This window comes from Phascolarctos cinereus, unplaced genomic scaffold (genome assembly GCF_003287225.1).
Source record: "Phascolarctos cinereus isolate Bilbo 61053 unplaced genomic scaffold, phaCin_HiC Scaffold_2;HRSCAF=192, whole genome shotgun sequence".
Taxonomy (NCBI): Eukaryota; Metazoa; Chordata; class Mammalia; order Diprotodontia; family Phascolarctidae; genus Phascolarctos; species Phascolarctos cinereus.
The window spans coordinates 92,158,798-92,179,208 of record NW_027555625.1 but is presented as its reverse complement, the minus strand read 5'-3'; the positions used below and the strand labels follow the sequence as shown (position 1 = coordinate 92,179,208).

General features: G+C 41.5%; 1 protein-coding gene across 1 annotated transcript in view; it reads right to left on the bottom strand.

The window, feature by feature from the left end:
* The window catches only part of PRKCE (protein kinase C epsilon), a 665,998-nt gene that overhangs the window by 242,791 nt on the left and 402,796 nt on the right, over nt 1-20,411 (bottom strand). The window lies entirely within an intron of this gene.

Here is a 20,411-nt window from a genome sequence, read left to right as displayed (position 1 = left end):
TTCTTATCCTTATAAGTCATGCAATCACATTTATTAAGTGTCTATTATATGCCAGGCACTATGCTAAGGCACCAAAGATACAGAAAGGGGCAAAAGACAGTCCCTGCCCCCAAGGAGCTTAAGATCTACTGGATAAGTCACAGAAACTTGATTTAACCCAGGTCTCATTACTCTGTCAGATATGCTTTTTTGTTGTTGTCCCTGGTGGGGTTTTTTTTAAGTTTCATTGATATTTTCATTTTTAAATCAACATGATTTCCTAATATACTCCATACCTTCACCACCTTTCCTATGCCACATCATATACTATATATATTTTATATATGTATATACATATACATATATAATGTACTATATTCTTCTCTCATACCAAAGAAAAATAGTTACTCAAAAACAACTGACCTCATCTGAGAATATGACATTACACACCCATAGAGTCCCATCTCTCAAAGGAAAGGACTCTGATGGAATTCATCATCTTCTAGAGATATAAAATGTCAGAAACAGACGGACTCAATGATTGAGTGGCAAATATAACACTTGACTTGGAGACGAGAGGCTTGGTTTTCTGGAAAGACGTATACAAACTGATGCAGAGTGAAGTGAGCAGAACCAGGGAAAACATTGTACACACTGAGTGATGACTAACTTTGATTGACTTAGTTCTTCTCAGCAATGAAAGGATCTAAGACAACTCCAAAAGACTCATGATGGAAACTGCTCTCCACATCCAGAAAAATAAATATGGAGTCTGAATGTAGACTGAAGCATAATATTTGCTCTCTCTTTTTTTTGTTTATTTCTTCTTTCTCATGGTTTCTCCCATTGGTTCTAATTCTTCTTTACAACATGACTAACTGATGTGAAAATACATTTAACATGAATGTATTTGCTGAGCCTATATCAGTTTACGTGCTGTCTTGGGGTAGGGGGAGGGGAGAGATGGGGAGAATATTTGGAACTCAAAATCTTATGGAAGTGAATGTTGAAAACTAAAAATAAATAAATAAATTTATTTAAAAAAAAAAAAGAAAAGGCTTGGTTTTGAATCTGGCTTCAGACATTTACTATCTATATGATCAAAGGCAAGTCATTTTATTTATCAAGAACCAGGATGAGAGGTAGTTCATGGACAGCATGAGGGACTTGAAATCAGGAAGACCTGAGTTCAAATCTCTGCCTTGGACACCTACTAGCTGTGTGACTTGAGGCAAGTTCCCTCACCTCTTTCATATTCAGTTCCTCATCTGTAAAATGAGCTGTTGAGAGGATCAGATGAAATATTTGTTAAAGTGGTTTGCAAACCTTAAACCTCTATAGAAAAGCTATTATTATTATTATTATTATTATTATTATTATTATTATTATTATCACTAATTAGTTTATCTCTAAAATGAAGCTAATACCACTCATTCTACCTACCTCAGAGGTTTATTGTGAGTGAAATACTTTGTAAAGCTATAAGGGAGCTGCTTCCATCACACCCAACTCTCTCATTTTATAGATGAGGGAACATCTGAAGGTCAGAGAGAGAAATGATCTCCCCAAAATCATAACCATAGTCAGAAATAGAGCTGAGGTCTCCTGACTTCTAGACCAGTGTTCTTTCCACATGACCCAACTCCATCCACCTGCTACCACCTCTATATTCCTTTCCACACTCATACTTTGCACTATATTCTTTTGCAGTTGAAAAGGTACTATTTCATATTTTCCTTAAGCTTTATCTTATTTTAGGTGGTCCCCAATATTTTGTGACAGCAAGCCCTCAAATCTCTAATTCTTTGATTGCCGACTCCCCATAGGGCTCTCTGTGCAGAGTTGGCGCCCATCTACTTGCTGGATAAGTAAGGAAATATCATACTGCCCTGTGTGGGTAGTCAGTATTTTGATTATAACAGAGCATGCTTGTCTTATCTGTCTGTAGATAGGTCAGAGAAAGAGACCACGTTGGGATATCTTACTGGGGGAAAGGTCATAGGGTCTTCTCAGAATTCTCTAGCCAGCACAGTATTTGCTGTTCTGTCTAGAACAGAGGGGCTACTGGGATGAGGTTAAAATTGTTTCCTTATCACAAAGTCTCTCAGTCCTTTTTCTGTTGGAAGAAATGACAATCTGGGGAGATACAGCTCAGTCAAGGGGTTACAAGAAGTCCTGAAATGGATTTCTGACCCTAAGTTAGGTGGAAGAAGAACTAAGAGGACCCAGGGAAGGGCAGTGATAGTTCACAATCAAAAAGAGGTAAGGAAACTTTTTTTTTTAAGTTCAGAGAAGGCTTCAGAAGAAATGAATGAATGAATGAATGAATGAGTGAGTGAATGAATGAGTGAATGCATGAAAAGCATTTACTGAGCACCTTACTTAGAAAAGGAGCTAAGAAACATGTTTAAGAAGAGGTCAAAGGCTGGTACCTGTTCTTAGCATAGGTCTTTGCACCTTCTGGTGCAACCATGGCTTGGGAAAAGGCTTGAACTGATGGAACTGAAGGAACCTTTGCTGAATGAGAACACTGACTAAGGACAGTTACTGTCCCTTCTGCCAGGGGGACATTACCAACCATAGCATCTCCATTGGATAGAGAAATGAATTATAAATGGTGGCTCCAAAATTAGCGGCTCAGCTGAAGACACAGCCAAGGCAGTAATTGGCAAAGTAAGAGCCTACAGATCCTTAGAGGTCCCTAAGACCCTTTTCAGGGTATTTTTGAAGTCAAAATTATTTTCCTAACAACTCTGAGACATTATTTGCCTATTATTTCCATTATTTTCAATTATCTATATAGGTGACGCTAGATTTTCTTCTTATATTTCAACCAAAACAACAAATCACAGCACACTGAATGCAGACATAGATAGGAGACTCTATTAAGCCAGATGTAAAAAAGATTTACTGTAAAAACAATGCTAATCTTTTCATTAATCTTCTTTGTTTTAGAAAAATTTAGTTTTTATTTTTTATTGAAAATGTTACTTATGTTAATATGTAATGGGTTGATTATTAAAAGATGGAAAAATTAATCAACAATTACATGCTAAGCATTTAATTTGTCAAAAGCACTCTGCTAAGCGCTAGTGACACAAAGAATCAATCAACCAAATATTTATTAAGCACCAAAAGTGAAAAATGAACCCTGACCTCAAGGAGCTTATATATCCTAATGGGGAAAACAACACATATAAGTCAGACCATGCAAGATAAATCCAAAGTAGTTAGAAGATAACCTTGGAAGGGATGGCTCTAATCCCAACAGAAAGCAGAAAAGGTCCCCTACAGGAAGTAACACGACCTGGTAAACTGTTTTATTGTATATTTTTCAGACTAGGCATGAGTCTTAAAAGAAGCCAGGGAGTCTAAAAGTTGGAGGTCAGAAGGAAAAGTATTCTAGGTATAATGAACAGCCAGGGCAAAGGTACAGAACAGCAAAATAGCCAGTATAAGCCAGTATGGCCAGATTGTAGCATGAATAGAGGAAAACGCAATGTAAGATAGTAATAGTGCCTGCCTCCCAGGGCTGTTATGATAAACAAATGAGATAATATCGGTAAATGCTCAGCACAGTGCCTGGCACATAATAAATGCTTGTTTCCTTTCCTTCCTTCCTTCCTTCCTTCCTAGTGAAGGTTTTCTCTTTTCTTTTTTTTTTTTTAAAGGGGAGACTTTCCAAGCAGCAAAGAAGGAAGCAGTCAATAGGAAGAGACTGAAGATTAGAGGAAGTGTAAGGATGATGATGAGTGCAATCTTTTGGAGAAGATTGGAGAGGAGGAGATCAAGGGTATATGGGATCAGAGATGGCAAGCTGAAGAACCATTTGATCATCAGAGACTAGAGTGAAGACCTGAGTTCAAATCTCGCTTCAAACACTCACTAGCTGTGTGACCCTGGGCAAGTCACTTAACCTCTGTTTGCCTCAGTTTCTTCATGTGTGGAATAAGGATAATAATAGCACCTACTTCCTGGGGTTCTTGGGAGCAGCAAATGAGATAATAATTGTAAAGCATTTGGCACACAGCCTGGTACATAGTGAGCACTATATAAACGTCATTTATTCTTATTATTATTAAGGAAACAGAGAATTCAAGAGCACAAGATAGTGCAAAGTTGAACTGGTCCACCAAGGGGCCAAAATAGGGAAGGGAGAAGAATATAGAAGAGGAATACAATTGGATTTGAAATTGGTTGAATCAACAATAACACAGAATTAGGTTTGGCTTAATGGACTGATATCAGTGCTTCCAAATGTTCAAATGGAATGCCCCAGGCATCTATTCTTGGCCCTATGTTGTTTAATACTTCTATCAATGACCTGGATAAAGGCATCAATGATATGTATGCTCCTAAAATTTGCAAATGACACAAAGCTAGGAGGGAAAATACACACTGGATAAGAGTGAACAGCCCCCCCAAAAAAACCACCCTTAATCTGCTAGAGAATTGGGCTGAATCTAGTAAGATGAAATTTAACAGAAATAAATTTAAAATCACACTTGGGTTCCAAAAGTCAATTTCACAAAATGGAGGCCTTAGTTGGACATCAGTTTGTCTGAAAAAAAAAAAAAGATCTTGAGATTTTATTAGACTATAAATTCATTATGAAATAGCCAAAACAGTTATTGTGCTCTTGGGCTGGATAAGAGTTATAGCTTCCAGGAATGAGGACTTCCCAGCGCTGTGCCCTGGCGGGCTCTAGATGCCACATTTGAAGGATGTGGATAAACTGGGGAGCATCGTTGAAGGCAACTAGAATGCTAAAGGGTTTTGAGACAATGCCACATGAGAGGCAGCTGAATCAACGGTTTAACCTAGAAAAGGAGTCAGGAGGCATGTGGCAATATTAACGGTTTGAAGGGATACCATGTAAAGATTTAATTTTCATTTAAAAAAACTAACAAACGTTTATTAAGTACTTATTTCTGTGTTAAGTACTTTACAAATATTGCCTCATCTGATCCTCACAACAACTCTGGTAGGTAGATGCTATTATCATCCCCATTTTACATAAGAAAAAACTGAGGCAGAGACAAACAATAAGTGACTTGTGCCACATCACACAGCTAGTAAGTATCTGAGGCCAAATCTGAACTCAAGTCTTCCTGACTCCAAGTCCAGGGCTCTCTCCACTGCACCACCCAGGTTCCTCTAAAGACATCATTAGAGATTGGTCTGCTTTGCCCCAATGGGCAGAACCAAGAATAACAGGAGAAATCACAAAAGGGGGCAAATTTAGGTTTTGCTATCAGAATAAATTTCTAACAATTAGAAACTGTCCCAAAGTGAAATGTGTTGCTTTGAGAAGTGATGGATTTCCTCCACTTAGAGATCTCGCAATAGAAGTAAGCAAGGACAGTTAAGTGACTCGGTGGATAGAGACCTGAGTTCAAATCCAGCCTCAGACACTCACTAGGCTGTGTGACCCTGGGCAAGACACTTAATCTGTTTGTCTCAGTTTCCTCAATTACAAAATGGGGATAAAAATAGCACCTACTTCCCAGAACTGTTGTGAGGAACAAATGAGGTAATAATTGTAAGCACTTAGCACGGAGCCTGGAACATTGGAAGTGCTATATAAATATGAGTTTATTATTATTATTGTTTGTCAAGCATGACAAAGAAGGAGAATTCCTTTTTGAGGATGTTTTGGACTAGATGGCTTCTGAACTCTAATTCCACTCTAAAAATCCCGTGATTCTATAAATATACTTGCCTTGTTTCACTTTCAAATTGTCCCTCTGGGTGGATGTCTCAAATGCTACTCACCAAGGGTTAAAACGGGAGCTGAGCAGAGGCCAAGCACCTGCCCTCCATGAATGAATGACTGGGTCACTGGCCTAAGGGAAGGAGATGTCACCCTCCCCCACCCAACCCCCCACCGCCGCCCCCAGTTTAGAGAGGAAATGAATTACACTACTCAAACCAAGATGCCAATTGCCCTGGGGACACTTTAGGTCTGGTTTCTTGGAAAAGGAAACCTCTCGCACTCTCATTGGGGGTCATCCCAAGAAATTGAATTACTCTTAATAAACTCCCTATATAAGCTCTACTACCTTGGCTGGGCTGTCTGCACATAATACTGTCATTCCCACTGAGTAATTGGATGTGATTATGGGCTAATGGGAGCAGAGATTAGCTCTCTTGACTCCTCTCAGAAACAGCTGCCCTTCTCTCTCTTACAGTGCCCTACCTGTTAACAAACTCATCAGTCCAGGTTTCTGTGGTCCACACAAACTGGCTTTCTCTCTGTTCCTCACACAGAGCATTCGTCTCCCATGCCTAGAAGGCTCTCCTTCCTCACTTCCTCCTCTCAGAATCCTTCTTTTCCTTGGAGATGCAGCTCAAATACCATGATTGAGAAGCCTTTCCCAACTCTTCCCAGCTACTAGGGCCTTTCCTCTCTGTCTCATATCTAATCTTTTTTCAAAATTTTTATTCATATATATTCACATACATATGGCTATAATACATTACGAAGACACATAATATGTCAATATAATGTTGTTGATGATGCTTATCCTTTGCTCTTGAAGAGGACCAGTGGTACCATGAGGGTGATGTCTTGACTTGCTCATGAATTGGACACACACACACACACACATACACACACACACACACACACACACGTATATATTACTGTCTCCCTGATAGAACATAAGCTTCCCCAAAGGCAGGGGCTGTTTCACTTTTGTCTCCATATCCCCAGTACTCAGCAAAGGGCCTGGCATGTAGTTGGGATTTACAAAATACTTGATTTGTTCATTGTAGGTTAAAAGGAAAAGGAAGGGCAAATACAGGCAAATACAGATCTCTAAGATTCAGGAGACAGCTTATACCAGTTTGCAGTAGGAATTTTCATTCTAAGCATTTATACCTTAGAAATTTGCGAACACTACAAATCTGGGCTTGCTTTTTTTTTTGCCTCACTGTCTAGAAAGTAATGGAGAAAATGTTAAGATCAGATTAAAACTAAAAGTATGTCCACTGTATTTTGGGGGGGGAAAGCTGGTTGTTAAACATCTTCCAGTGCACCCCTGCTAAGATTCTAGATGATGTTTAACGGCAGCAAGGAGGTGAGGCTAGGTTCATTAAGTATGTGAGCAGCATATGAACTCTGTAGGTCCCATCAAGCTGAAAGGGGTTTAGTTGGAGTCCAAGAATAGATTGGGTGACTGTTGCCTGGGAACTCAAACTAGCAGAGTTCAGGGACCCTCATCACGAGAAACTTAGCAGGTGACTGATTTTTTTTTTTTGAGAGGAGAAACTATTGTTACTCGCTAACATAGCCTTGTAAGGCAGGGAAAGTCTGCAAAATTCATAGATGGAGGGAGCATCTCAGTTCGTTTTAGAACCAAAGTATTCTGGAAGCTACCCATATAACTATATAACTTAACCATTACTGCCCTCTTGTGTTCATATGTTAAATCTACATGTCTGAGATGTGGCAAGATGATCACAACAAAATCTTGGATTTTTTTTTCAAAAAAAAAAAAAAAAGGTTCTTTCACTTCCAGGGAGAAAAGGCATCATTATTCAAATGCGGGGAAAAAACTGAATTTCTCTATGCACACTTTAATGACAATATGTCATGTGACAATAATTGTGAAAGTGGCTCAGGGGCCAGCTTGGTCCAGAAAATTTCCCTGACCTCCCTGGGTCGAGAGTGATCTCTTCCCCCCTCAAATTCCTCATAGCATTTTGCCTCCATCTCTCATTAGCTCTAATCCCATTGTACTTCATATCATATTCCTGTATCAGCACAGCATACCTCCTCCATTAGAGTTTCCTCTTTTATTAGCTCCTTTATTAGCTCCTTCAGGACAGACACTGTTAATTTTCATTTTCTGGAGCACAACAGAAGCTTAATAAATGTGTTCTTTGTTGAAATGAAAAATCTGCAGGCCTCACAGTTACACAGGAAAGCAGATGGTTGGGAGAAAACTAATGACTCGGGCAATAAGTATCTATCAAGCACCTACTATGGACCAGGCACTGGAGCTACAAAGACTAAAACAGTCCCTTCCTTAAAGAAGCTTTAATTCTAAAGGGGAAAACAACTCCTACATGTACAAATAATTACAACATAGATGCAAATTATGGGGGAGGGAGTGCAATTAGTACCTGAAGAGATAAGAAAAGGCTTCATGTAGGAGATGGTGTCTGAGCCAAGCTTTGAAGGAAGCTAGGAATTCTAAGAGGCAGAGACGAGGAGGGGGTGAGACAGGCAATGAAATTCCAAATTTGGGGAACAGCAGGTAACCAGTAGCACAGAAACACACGGTACATGAAGAGGCATAATGAGCAATAAGCTTGGAAAGGTAGGCTGCAGTCATTTCAGCAAGGCTTTAAATACAAATGGGGATAAATTTGTACATATCAAAGAGGGAGCCATTAGAATTTTCTATGCAGAGGAGTGACAAAGTTGTGCAGTTGTCATGTGAATTTGGTAGTTCTTTGGAGGATGGAGTGGAAAGGGGAGAACCTGGAGTCAGGAAGACCCATTAGGAGGCCATTTCAATAGTCCAGGAGAGAGGTGATGAGAGCCTGCACCAGCGTGGCAGTTGTATGGATGGAAAGAAGGGAAGTAGTTGATATGTTACAGAGGTGGAATTGACAAGGCTTAGTAACTGACTGGATTTGGGACATGGGGACGGGAAGAGGGGGTGAAGATGATTCTAGGGTTGAAAATCTGGGTGACTAGATTGTTATACCCTTGACATAAAACAGGGAAATTCAGAAAAGGGTCTCTCCTCCATCTCCCCCCATCTCTCTCTCTCTCTCTCTCTCTCTCTCTCTCTCTCTCTCTCTCTCTCTCTCTCTCTCCCCCACCCCCTCCTTTCTCTTCTACCCTCTCCTCTCCTCCCTCTCCCACCTTCTTTCCTTTCCCTCCTATTCTCTCCTCTCCTCTTTCTCACCTTCTCCTCTTCTTGCTTCTCTCTCCCTCATCTCTCCTCTCCCTCTTCCTCCTTTCCCTCCTAGCTTCTTTCCTCTCTTCTCTCCCTCTTTCTACCTCTTCCATTTTATCATACAAGGAAATACTGGTTGTACAAGTTGTTAAATATCAGCATTTTGTCTTCATGACTTTGTCTCTATATTTTCATATTTTCTGTAGATGAGATCAAAGCTAAGATCATTTTATACTGGGGGAGTCAGGACTATTGCAGATTCTGTCAAAGCCAAGAGATTGCTACAATCATAGGATTACAAAATCACAGGATAAGAGCTGGAAGGGAAGTTACAGACCATCAACTCAAACTCTATCATCTTACAGATCAATAAACTGAGGCCCACAGAGGTCAAGTGACTTCCCCATGGTCACATGGGTAGAGATGGAAACAAAACCTGGTCTCCTCTGCCTATCTCATTCTGCTGAAAATCCCATCTACTCTATCCACAAGGAAAGAAGGCTTTTACTTCCCTAGCCTCAAATGGGACACATAGGGCCACTTAGAGAGTATGTCAGATGCACCTAGGAAGAAAAGAAAAGGGGCAGCTACGTGGCACAGTGGATAGAGTACCGGCCCTGAAGTCAGGAGGACCTGAGTTCAAATCCGGTCTCAGACCAGACATTTGACACTTAACTAGCTGTGTGACCTGGGTAAGTCACTTAACCCCAATTGCCTAATAAAAGAAAGAAAGAAACAAACAAACAAAAAACCACGTGTATAAAAGTATGTGATCTCATCTTAGGGAAGGCACAAAGGAGGCTCAGCAGGGCTTAGGGCAGAAACCTCTGAATGCAGAGGCAGGGGTTGGTTATCATGCATTTTCAGCAGCAGCATCATGCCTCGGTGTCTTGAGAGAGAAGTTGTCCTGAACTCATGGAGAGCAGTCATTCAAATCTTTCTTGGGAAAATAAAGACGATCAACGTGTGTCCTCCCTGCACTGCATGAGCCAGCCCTCAATTTACTGGTGAGTGTTCTCATCCACCACCCAAAAATCCTTATTGTTCTTAATAATGATGCCATACAGGACCTTGGAGTGCTCTCTGAATCATCAAAGGCAGGTTCAATCAGGTTCTAGTTTTACTGTGAACACAGTGTATTCCTCCTGTCTCAGTGACATTGCTCATGTGTTTTTTCCCTACGTGGAATGACCTTTCTGAATCCCATCCCCTCCTTTGAGCCACAGCTTCCTCCTCCTCCAAGGAGCCTTCCTGATCACTCTAATCCCACACTTATCAGTCCCTCTTTGGTCTGATCTTTTACAGCACTTAGCTTTTCCATTCATTTGGCCCTTAATCAGATACAGCCTCATGACCTCTCAAATTGATATTTTTTATTATTGTTTAATCTTTCAGGAGGACACGTCTCGTCTCCTCAACTAAAGATGAGACTGAGCCTTAGACTTTCTTCAGTCACCAACAAAACTTAGCTCAGTGTTCTGAACACAGTGAAAAATTCTAAATATGATCACCATCAACGAGCATTTTTAAATGCCTATGTATCAAATGCAATGATACATACGAGAAATACAAAAACAAAAGCACGACAGTCTGTCCTCAAAGAACTTACATTCAAGGGGGGGAGGGGGAGCAAAATGTACATCTATAAATAGATATTGTATATAAATTGCTGTTGTTTGTCCTTGGCTTTGGAAAAGGCTTGCGATGTGATTATGATGTGATGTGTGATAGCTTGACTTAGTGAATTGGATTTAAGTGAGGCAGAGTTGTGCAAAGTCGGCAGCCTGACTCTCTTCCAGAGTCATCAAAGTCTTGGAATATAAATTAAAAATAAATACAAAGTAGTTTAGGGAAGGAGGGAACTAATATTGGGAGAGCAGAGCAGGAAAAGTTTCAGGCAGAAGCTAATTCTTAAATTCAGTCTTGAAGAAATAAGGATTCTACGAGGTAGAGGCAAGGAGGGAGTGCATTCTAGGTATGGGAGTAAGCTAATACAAAGGCACAGGGACAAGGGGTGGAATGTTGTGTACCAAGAACTGACCAAAGACCAATTGGCCTGGACCATCAAGCATGGAAAAGGGAACAATTTTCACAACAAGACTGGAAAGGTAGGTTAGAACCCAGGTTTTCAGTCAAGCAAAGAAATTTATATATTGATAAAATTTTAATTTTTTTAAATATTTTATTCTAGAGGCAATAGGGAGGTACTGGAGTTTAATGGGTAGGGGAATGACACTGTCACATCTAAACTTCTGTAAAAATCATTTTGGCAGCTGTGGAGAGAACTGGAATGGGGAGAAGTCCACGGCAATAATCTGAGTTGAGAAGTGATAAGGCCTGAACTAGGGTGGTGGTTATGTGAGTAGTCATATGGGTGTGAGAGGGATTATGGAGGTACAAATGACAAAATTTGGGGATGGATTGGGTAGATGGGGTGTGAAGGGAACAGTGCTTCCAAGGCTTTCCCTTGTCAACTGGACTACCCTTCCCTAGGAAGGGCTGGTTAATTCTTCTCCTGAAGTGGTCCTGAGACTCTCCTGATTGGCTCAGGTTGTTGATGTTGGTGAGTTCCTCTCAGAACCTCCATTTTGAAAGAGGGCCCAGACCAGCCATCCTTCATTGTCTGGACTTCCAGGGGGGTGCCCCACCCCATCTCAGCGCCCTTTGACATGCTGTCTTACCCTCATTAGACTGTAATCTCCTTGAGGGTGGGAACTGTCTTTTCTTTTTTCCTGGTATTTGTATCCCCCAAGCACAGTGCTAGGCAGTAGTAAATATATAACAGATATTTGTTGACTGACTGATTCACCTGACTTCATGAAGGCTTGAAGACACAAGGCCACCCAGAGGTCCCACTCCTTCTATGAATTATCTGACCTGAGACCAGCAGCAAGATCCATACCAGGAAGCTGCGTATGTGTAGCTAACTCCCTACCCTGTCCTTACAGAATATCTCTGCTGAATATCTTTCTCCTGCTATGCTAAGGAAATTGCCTTTTGTCACTCGCTGGAAGACCAGCTAGGGCTGACTTTGTTCCATTACTGAACCTAAGCTTCCAGCTTAATTTAGGTCCAGCCCACAAATATAGTGAAAGAGAGTAAGGAACCAAGGATAATGTCAAGGGTGTAAAATGAGGAGATTGGTAAGATGGCGGCACCCTCGGCAGAAATAATGACTCACAGTTAATGAACGATCATAACAATTCACTCTCAATCATTCCATGTATCGGTATTGACTGGGCTATAGGGAAAAAAAACTCCTGATATCCTTAATTTTCTGATAAAATGACCACCTGTATTTATTTTGTTGTGTGAATGCCAAGTAAAATTCAATTTTAAAAAAATAGCACAAAATAGACAGACACTTCAGGCATGTAGGCTTTGAGGAAAATACCAAGGGTGGAAAATTTAAGCAGGGACTAAAATGAGGGCCAGAGCAGTCAAATTACAGTGAGTTAATGTTTAGAAAAGTGTGGCCTTGAACCCAGTCTTTCTGACTTCCTTTCCATTAGGTCACATTCTTCTTTCCTAGTCCTAAGTACCCCAGGATGAAAGAGGTGCTCCCCTTGCTTACTCTGCCCTGGTCAGACCACACAGGAAACACTGTGTTCAGTTCTTGGTGACATATTTCAGGAAGGTTACAAGCTGGAAAATATCCAGAGGAGGGCAACCAGGCTGGGGAAAGTGCTTAGGTATGAGGGACCGTTAAAAGGAACTAAGGCTGATAAGCCTCAAGAAGACTTGGGGGTAAAGTTAGAGATGCCTTCCTGGGCAAGACATTTCATGGCTCTAGATCCAGGCAGTCTCTTTCCCTAGAAAATGCAGGGACTCTAAGGTCTCCCTCCAATTCAAGATCTATGAATCCAATTTGAAGAGGTGCTGGTGGAAAAGCAATGAGACGACTTCTATTTGGCACCAGAAGGAAGAAGTAGGAGCAGTGGGTGGGAATTATATGGAGGCCAATTTAACATGAGAAGACACTTTCCAAGGATGAAAGTTGTCCAAAGGTAGAATGAGCTGCCATAGGAGATAGTCTCTCTTTGGGGTCTTCAGAAAAGGTTGTATGGCCACCTGGATATGTTAGAGAAAGTGTTTTTATTCAGGTCTGGGTTGGATTAGATGTCCACTGGCATCCCTTCCCCTCTAACGGAATCACTAGAAACAGAGGGATCAGAAACTCACCCATTGACACACTGAGTATTGACATAGTGGAGCTTTATAGATAGAGCTTTATTAATAACCAAATGAAGCAAGTCTGGAAGCAATATCATAGGAAATGTAGGGAAACTTTCAGTTCTGAAAAAATACTGAGAGTCATGTCAAGATGCTAAGCTTGTCTGGGCAATCTTGCTGCATCTTCTAAACCTGTTAACGTTTAGCCTCAGAGTACATGCAAGCTAAAGCCCAAGCAGACAGATAGACTCTCCTGCCCTTGTATTAGATGGGGCCAAAGAAAACCAAGGTGTCTGGCAGCCCCTACAATGTGAGGTATTATCTGCTTTTTTTTTTAATATATATTTATGTCAGGTCTTCAAGGTGTGATGTCTTCAAGGTGTGATGTGGGAGTGTCAGCAGAAAAGAAACAAAGAGGGCCAAGTGGGGAATGAATATCCTGTTTAGGATGGGAGCAAAATTAGTGAGTTTGGAATTGAGAGGACTGGTTGTGTGTGTGTGTGTGTGTGTGTGTGTGTGTGTGTGTGTGTGTGTGTGTGTGTGTGTAGCTGCAGCATTACAATGCCTCAACACATCACACGAAAAATAAAACTCAAATGAATTAGGACTTGAGACTGATTCATTATCCAGCTGAAGGAATACTCATGTTTAATAAATCATCCCAGTTTGTTTGTTTTCTAAAGTAAAGCAAGAACATTGTGCAGATGCTTCTGAGAATGGCTGAGGTATATTTCTAAGAAATTAAATCACACTTCAGGTGCTTAGGGAGAGCAGGGGAAGAGTCCAAGAGTCCAAGGAGTAAGACTTAGCAGGTACTTTGGTACCAAAGGAAAGAATGAGCAAGTGTTTCTTCACACACACACACACACACACACACACACACACACGCACGCACGCACACCCTCTTTCTATGCCTGAATGCATTCCCTCTCCTAAAGAGAAATCTACAAATGACCCTCCAGAAGCACCACCTTCCCTCCCTCCAGTACACATACTTATGGCCCAGGTACCATGGTGCTGGGGAAAGAACACAAGACAAGGCATCAGCAGACCTGTGTTCTAATCCCAGCTCCATCCCTAACTCCCTGTATGATCCTGTGCAAGTCACTATACATCTTTGGGATTCATTTTCCTCATCTGTTAGACAAGAGGGAAGCAAAGGGGGTGAGGGAAAGGATTAGGCCTTTAAAAAGCACCTATTATGTGCTAAATATTATGCTGAGCCTTTACAAATATTACCTCATTTGATCCTCATGGCCACTTTTTGAGCTAGGTGCTATGCTTCTACATTTTTTACATGTAGCTATGATTTATTGCTACTTTGTATATGATTTATAGCTATGATTTTCCCCATTTTGGGGAAACTGAGGCAAATAGAGGTTAGATAACTTGCCCAGGGTCTGAGTGGCTGAGGCCAGATTTGAACTCAGGTCTTCCTGACTTTAGGATCAATGCTCTATCCATTGTGCCACCTGACTGATAATGAGGATGCTTGTTCAACTCCCCTCACAGATAAAATGAGACAAGATTTGTCAAAAATCTGCAAAGCATGAGACATCACCATGCGGCTCTTGAGAAAGCCAGGGTCTCTGGCGCTTCGCACATTCAGGAGATGACAGATTCAGTTCAGAGGTCACATGACAGTTAAGCTGGCCCAGACATATGCCATTACCATCTCTACCATCCTAGCCCATCACCCTCACCTCCTCCACTTCTGCCTGTTCCTCAAAAAGGCTGGAGACGTCAAAAAAATGAATAATCTCCCTGGCCTTATATAACTGTAGTCACTTTCTCTCTTGTAGCCTCAGTTTCCTTATCTGTAAAATGGGAGGAAGGAAGAATCTGGATGGTCTGATTCCCAAAGTCCCTTCAAATTCTAAGTTTCTGAGATTCTGTGTAGTAACTTTCCCATGGGAGGGAAATGGCGAGTAAAGAGACATGTGAGATTAAAGAATCTCTCAGCTGAATGTGGCCCATTAAGGAGGCAGGGAAGGGCCGGGACTAATTGTGAACAATAACTCCCTCGAGAAGGCAGACTTCCTGGGAAGGTAAACAGGGGACCTGGGAACTAGAAGTGGCAAAAAACAGGAAATCCCACTTTAATAGTGAGAAGGAAACCTCTCTGTTGCTCTGGGACTGCAATCCTCCTACAGACAAGGAAGTATTCCTTGGGCAGGAGTATTCCTAGGGGCAGAACTTAGTGGAAAGAAGGATGGAGACAACCAGGACAGGAGGGGTTTCAGGATCTCCTTATCCCTGGTCCTTTGCAGGCAGGCCTCTGGGCCGGTGAGGCATGAAGCATGCACACACATGAGCAGCAAATATTCTCTGGGGCAAGAGAAGGAAAAAGGAAAGTCAGCTGCTGAAGGTCCACTTGAGACAAACATTGCAGAGACAAAAGGGCTGAAGTGATAGGAACATTTCCTAGAAGGACTCTGAATGCTACCCTGACTCAAAATACAAGACAAGACAATAACAGGACTGGTGGCCTGTTATAATACATAAAATTTGACCATTAGAGAATCATTTGCTTGCATTTGAAAGGTCCTGGGATCTATAGCATGTTGCCCCTTTTAAATGCAAATATTTCTGGGAATACTCAAAAATCAAACTTTTATCTGGTAACACATTACTGCAGGAGTTCTTAATAATAATCATAATAATGATGAAGATAATGTTAACCAGAACTTTGAGGTTTGCAAGGGCAGCTAGGTGGTGCAGTGGATAGAGTGCCAGGCCTGGAGTCAGGAAGAACTATCTTCCTGAGTTCAAATCCAGACTCAGACACTATAGCTGTGTGACCCTGGACAAGTCACCTAACCCTGTTTCCCTCAGTTTCCTCATCAGTAAAATGAGCTAGAGAAGGAAATGGCAAACCACTCCAGTATCTTGGCAAAAAACAAAAAACAAAAAACAAATATAGGCAAGAAGGGTTGGACACAACTGAAATGACTGAGAAGCAACAACAAAAGGTTTGTAAAGCACTTTATTAACATTCTTTCACTTAATCCTCATGATAACCTAGGAGGTAGGTGCTCTTATTATTCCCATTTTATAGAGGAGGAAGCTGAGGCAGACAAAGGTCAAGTGATTCACCCAGGATCACACAACTAGTAAGTATCCGAGGCCAAATCTGAACTCAGGTCTTCCTGACCCTAGGCCCAGCACTCTTAATTCACCTACCTGCTTCTGAACCCTTTTTGTCATGGACACCCCCCCACCCCCTACCTTTAGCAGTCTGGTGATATACTCAAAATAACAACTTTAAATGCATAAAATAGAATACATAGAATTAAAAAGGAAATCCATTCTACTGAAAGGCAGCTATTAGAATATTTTTTAAAAAGAACAAGTTGAGGGGCAGCTAGGTGGCGCAAGGGTTAGAGTGCTGGCCCTGGAGTCAGGAGGACCTAAGTTCAAATCGACACATAACACTTACTAGCTGTGTGACTCTAGGCAAGTCACTTAACCCCAATTGCCTCATATAATAAAAAATTTTTAAAAAGAACAAGTTGACAGTCTCCAGGTGCCTAAGTGAGAATCAAGACCTTGCAGAAGGGGGAAACACTGGCCTCAGACACTTGACACTTACTAGACCCTGGGCAAGTCAGTTAACCCCAACTGCCTCACCAGAAAGTGGGGAAAAAAGGGGGGGGGGGACACGAGAGCAGTGTTAAAGGAAAGGGATGGAGGTTGGAGAAATGTCCTGGGATTTAGTGGGGCGACCACTAGGAGAGCACTAGAGAGATTGTACGTGACCAGAATACATCTGAGGACTAGCTGCTCACATTGGGTACAGACAGTAGCTAATGAGCAACCCACCAGACGTACAGAATTTTCCTCCGTCTATAAAAGAACCCAGAGAAGAGCAGGCTTTTCTCTAGTGCTAACTGTAGCTCTGAGAAGCCCTGGCTCTCTGTCATCCACCATGCTGAATGAGGGTGCTCTCAATGGTCAGTGGCTGGGCTCCGGGCACATTAATATTTCAGAAATGACAGTGTCTGCATTTTAGTTCCTGGCACAAATCAACAACTCACTTAAGATATTTATTTTAAAAAATCAGACATCACCTCATTGGTGCCCTATCCTAGCCAAAGAAGTGCTATTTTCTGCCATTCATTCCAGGAAGGTTTCTTTTTCTTTCTGGTGGCAAGCAGAAGTAAGTAGCCCATGCAAGATTAATCTTCCCAGAGGCCCGCTGTCCCAGGGGACACTGGCCTCCTTGTTGTTCCTTATACAAGACCTTCAATTTCCCGTCTCTGTGCTTTTGCACTGGCTACCCCTCATAACTGGAATGCCATCCTTCCTAGTCTCTACCTCCTGGCTTCTTTCAAGTCTTAGTAAAATCCCACCTTCTGGAAGAGGCATTTTCCCCTCAATGCAAGTGGCTTCCCTCTGAGATTATCTCCCCTTTGCCTGGCATAGATCTTGCGTGTATATAACTGTTTTCATGTTGATTCTCCCTGAGGGCAGTACTATGTTTGAAGTCCATAGTATCCCCAGCCCTTAGCATGGCATTTGGTACACTGTTCAGTCGTTTCAGACACGTCTGACTCTTTGTGACCCCATATGGGGTTTTCTTGGCAAAGATACTGGAATGGTTTGCCGTTTCCTTTGCAGCTCATTCTACAGATGAGGAAACTGAGGCAAACAGGGTGAAGTGACTTGCCCAGGGTCACACAGCTAGTTAAATGTCTGAGGCTGGATTTGAACTATGAAGATGAGTCTTCTTACTCCGAGCCGGGTACACTGTCTCCTGTGCCACCTAGCTGCCCTACGTGGTACATAGTGGGCAGTCAATAAATGCTTAACTTGACTGTTTGGAAACAGGAACTACTTTCCTGTTTCCTACCCCATCAAATCTAAACTCTTTTGCCTGTATTTCATGGCCATCTGCAATCTGTTCTTATTCCATTTCTCAAGCTTTGTCTTCAACTGCTCCTAACATGGGATGTTAGGTGTCTATCATCTGAGAAATGGATAGAGACATATACATATAACAGACTATCACAAAGCCAGAAGTTATAATGAGGAATTCAGAGAAGTGTAAGAAGACACAGAAATTGATGTAGGGTTAAGTATGCAGAACCAGGAAAACAAGATACACAACAACTCCAACAACGTAAGTGGAAACAATAGCACAGAAGACTTTGAACACCGTAATTAGAATGACCAAGGACTGCCCTGAAGAAGAGATGAGAAAATAGACTTTTCTGGCTTCTCTGAAGAAGTGGGGCACTGTCTGGAACACTGCATATATATACTGTCAGAGTTGGTTAATGTGTTGGCTAATATTTTCAAACTGCTTTTTCTTTTTTTTCTTTTTTATTCTTTATTACAATGGCTAGATCCCTGGAGGGAGAAATATACATAAAAACTAAAGTGACATAAAAACAAAAATATTAATACATTGAATAAAGATTTTAAAACTATCTTAAAGGTCATCTACTCCAGTCCCTACGTTTTACATCCTTAAAATGAGGGAACTGACAAAATCATCCAAAGAGTCAGAATGTGAACTGAGCACCTCAGACTCCAAAGCCATTGCACCACCCTGCTTCCCATGAACTCTGTGCTTTAATCATACTGGTCTGATCTGTCCCAACGAACTAACTCATCATGCTCATTCTTAATTCTGACACTTAGTTTGTATGGTTCCCCACTCTTCCTTCCTTCCAAATCTATCTACTCAAATCCTATCCATCTTTAAAAACCCACAGGCTCCACTTCCTCCAGGATGTCCTCTTGAGTAATCCAGCCCATGTTATTTTCTCACTTCTCTGAACTTTTATAGCACCTTGAATTTGGGCCACACAATTTCCCATTTTATTCTGTCTTATGTTGTTCTCTGACAGTTTTAATCACGTTTGTCTTGTCTCCCTTGTAGGTATTGACTCTGTATTATAATCCACCCCCTAAGGCACCTAACATAGTGCTTAGCACACAGTAGGAGTACTGTAAATACTTGAGTAGTTGATTGTTTGACAGCTGGTCTGCAAGGACTCTTGCCTCACTGAAGATCAGAATTTTTCCATAATAATATACATTTGTTCCAACCATTGTTTTCCCTTTTCCCTCTCCACATTGCATATAGCGGGTAGAAACCATTGGCCTGGATAGAAACTACAGCAGGCCATCAAAAGACTCTTGTTATAAAAGCTCCTTACTACTCTGCAGAAATTAACCTTCTGGAAGTAAGATTTGGACAGAAGGAGGTCAATTTTTGGCTAAAAAACAAATATCTATGACCTCAGGATCAATTCCTTCCCAAGACCCAGTGGAAAAATCAGATGGTAGGGGCAGCTAGGTGGCGGACGGGATAGAACTCCAGCCTTAGAGTCAGGAGGGCCTGAGTTCAAATCCAACCTCAGACACTTGACATTTACTAGCTGTGTGACCCTGGGCAAGTCACTTAACCCTGATTGCCTTACCAAAAAGTAAAAAAAAAAATACAACAACAAACTCAGATGGTAAAATGGGTCAGAATGGTACCAACTGATAGAACTGGAGATACTAAGGCTCTGATACTTTGATTTAATCAATATGGGTATTCTCTCTATCAGTACCTAGAAATACTTTCTTTTTTGGGGGGGGAGGGCTAGGCAATGGGGTTATGTGACTTGTCCAGGGTCACACAGCTAGCAAGTATTATGTGTCTGAGGCCAGATTTGAACTCAGGTTCTCGTGAATTCAGGGCCAGCACTCTATCCACTACACCACCTGGCTGCCCCCTAGAAATACTTTCTTGTCCTTGCTTCCTGTCTTTGTGACAGTTGTCTATGACCTCCCATACATCTTCTACAGGGGACCACCCAACACCCTGAGATGCAGGGCTTCCTCTAGATTTCTTAATGCTATGTGGAGAGCAAAACAGAGGACAGGGGCTGTTCAATGATCATCCTTTATTCTTAATACACAACTGGCCTACTTTCTATCTTGTCCTGCATCATTCTGACAATATTGTGTTTCCTGTGCAGCTTTCATTGGTAACAGGTCACAATGTGTTCACTTCCATCATGCACCTTGTCACTACCTCTTAAACAACCTGTGATATTCTCTAGGGTTCCCATTTCTCATAACTCAAAGCCATACAGTTTCAGCAGGAAAATAATGATGTTTGAAAAGATGGACCTTTGTTTCAGGGAGAACTTATAATTATTAAGAGCTTTATACTGGACCCCCAAGGCAATCTGTTTTCTCTGCTCTTCCTTAATGTTGGACCTGGTTCGGGTCAGCACAGTGTTAAGATGAAAAGATCTCACTGTGCTTACTGTTTTTTCCAAAAGCATTTGATTTGGCAGAGAAAAACACTGGCCTGAAGGTTCTTTCCCTTGGACACTCAAA